Source organism: Lathyrus oleraceus, chromosome 1 (assembly GCF_024323335.1).
Source record: "Lathyrus oleraceus cultivar Zhongwan6 chromosome 1, CAAS_Psat_ZW6_1.0, whole genome shotgun sequence".
NCBI classification, from domain to species: Eukaryota; Viridiplantae; Streptophyta; class Magnoliopsida; order Fabales; family Fabaceae; genus Lathyrus; species Lathyrus oleraceus.
The window spans coordinates 358,879,446-358,882,088 of record NC_066579.1 but is presented as its reverse complement, the minus strand read 5'-3'; the positions used below and the strand labels follow the sequence as shown (position 1 = coordinate 358,882,088).

General features: G+C 36.2%; 1 long non-coding RNA gene across 1 annotated transcript; it reads left to right on the top strand.

Moving 5' to 3' along the window:
• The first annotated feature begins 242 nt into the window (after positions 1 to 242).
• Positions 243 to 1,361, top strand: LOC127136446 (uncharacterized). Its single transcript, XR_007808673.1, has 2 exons — positions 243 to 892; positions 1,098 to 1,361. It is a non-coding gene; the product is annotated as an uncharacterized LOC127136446 (long non-coding RNA).
• Positions 1,362 to 2,643: the final 1,282 nt, after the last annotated feature.

The following is a 2,643-nucleotide window of genomic DNA, read 5'->3' as shown; positions in this document are numbered from 1 at the left end:
AACTTTCACAATTCCAAAATTGTCAATTAATATTGATTAATTCTAATATTTCCTAAAACTCTAAAATTCTAATCTAAATTAAGAATTTTAACAAGCCTAATAATATTTCTAATATTTTCTAGAATTCCTAATTAACCTAAAACTAATCTAATTAATATCCTAATTAACTAAATAACCAAACCATTCTAATTTCTAATTAAGTCTAAAATTCTGATTAACCTCCATTAATTCTAATTAATTAACAAAATATAAAACCAACAAAAAGGCTAAGGACATGGGCCAAAGTTGGAGGTGCAGTGGTAAAAAGGGTGGTGCGTATGAACAGACCCATTTTGGACCTTAGGCCCAAACCTCATGAGGTGAGCCGAAATCCGCATTTGCATCCAAGATTCAGCACATGAACCTTCACCTTGCCGCAGCCCAAAACTCCAACGAAATCCTTTCGTTCTTCATCCTCACCTCTGATGTTCATGGCGAAAAACACGATTAAACAGAAACAGAAAACAGAATCCTAAACACCAACGCTGAGATCCCTTTCAACTCATTTTCAATGGATCGAAAATGCAGAATCTGATACCGAAGACGAAATGTAACCGGATCGTACCTTGCGATGGATTGAAGAGAGATAGAAGAATAACTCATCGGTGAGTGACTCTTCGGCGATAACAGGTATTAGATTCTTTCCTCTTCTTTCTCCGTTTTCCTTCCTCTTCTTGCGTGTTGTTCTTCTTCTTCTAGGAATGGCACGGTATTGTTGCTGGCTATCGATACGTGAGTGCGTGTATGATTAGCTCAAAGAGCATAGAAAAACCAGAGAAATCGAGAGTGATTGGTGAAGTTATGAAGGGATGAAGGAATTGAAGGTACATCGTGAAGAAGCTGAATGAAAAAGGTAAAGGCTCTTATATAGACCTCATGTTGAGCTGCCAAATTCCAATCTAAATTCACATGAAACTCACCCAAAATGTAAGAATTGGTTAGAAAGAACTCAGTGAGTTAACTCTGTTAACTCACTGAGTCGACGGTTATCTGCACCTTCTGGAAGATTCGTCGATGGATGATAATTTCAATTTGTTGTTCTTCCTTTCACTTTGCAGGCTGGTGTCGTTTTTGGTTGCGAGTCGTTGCGTTTCCAATTTGTGCCGTCGTTTTTCGTTTATGCCGTCGTTTTGGCTTGTGTATGTTGTGCGTATTGTCGTTTGTATCGGCGTGTGTATGGTATTTTAATTTCGTTTTTTGGGCGTTTGTGTGTATTGCAAGTACCACTTCTGCTCCTGTTATGTACTGGTGTACTAAAATGAACTGTACTTGTATGGGTTGTATTGATGTTGTTGTACTGATATTTCAAATTCCTTGCTTCATGGCGTTGGATTTCCATTTCATTTTCTTTCTCTTTTTGTTTTTTTGTTTTTGTTTTTTGAAATGGCTAAATCAAAGGGCCAAAGGTTAATGGGCCTAAAACCAATTTTCAATATTTAAAGGGTGGATAATTTAATGGACTCATGGATTTAATAACAAAAAACCAAATTTCCAAAATAAAAAATAAAAATAAAAAAGTTTAACTTTAGTCTTAATCTCAATTAACATTAACTTCAAAGTCGAACCGATTTTCAAAAATTAATCGAAAATGATTAAAAATAAACTCTAAAATCGCATTGGGAATAAAAATCAATCAAATCAATTTCTATATTTAAACTCATTTTCAATGGTCCAATTAATTCAAAGTGAATGTAATTAATTAAAAGTCCAATCATTAAATAGGAATTAAGATCAAGAAGAGCAATTTAAAATCGAGTCCATTATTCAACTGCTTTAAAAAGCCCAATGAAATTGAACTGGAATTGCTTCTAGGATCACCCTGAATTTAATCAAACCACGAATCAATTGGAGTTAGAATTACCCACATCAATTTAGAGCAAAACAAACACTGCAATGGGCCCTCCTGTTGAAAACATGGCTCCAAAGGCCAAATCGGAAAGTTCGCCCCCCTAGGGTCAATCAGCTCAAAATTTTGACTTTACAAGCCATCGATTCTAAGCCCATCATGAATGATTTATGCATGTGTATGAAGCATGAGACGTGTATGATATAATGAGAAGAGTGGGAGGACAAATTTTTAGCGTACAACACTCTTGTTAGTGTTATTCACACTCTCCACATTTCTCTCAAATCGAATGGTTTGTCACACCAACCACTCATGCTAGCCATCATCACTTAAATAACATAAACATAAAATGAATTAATTGGAAATAAATGCGATATTATAAATCCAAAAGTGTTGAGCAGTACATAAAAATTAACCAAAACTAAAAGTATATCAAAATTATCAAAAACAAAAACAAAGCTAAAAATAGAAAAATAAAATTAATCCTCCTTCGTGCCCCTGTCTCTATCCATCATCTGAGTGTCATAGTTGATTATGGCATTCGGGTCACCTTGATGTATAAATGTCGAAATATGATACATTTGTCCTGACTGGCCTCTCTGCTCTGGACTCCTGAAGGGACTCTAGTGCTGCTGAGGGGTGGGCTGGGAGAAAGGAGACCGGTGGTGGTGGTACCGGAATGGTCCTCCAAGATGGGTCAATGTATCCAGCCCAGGATACTGATAGCATCCATAGAATGGCGCCAGAGGATCGCTTGA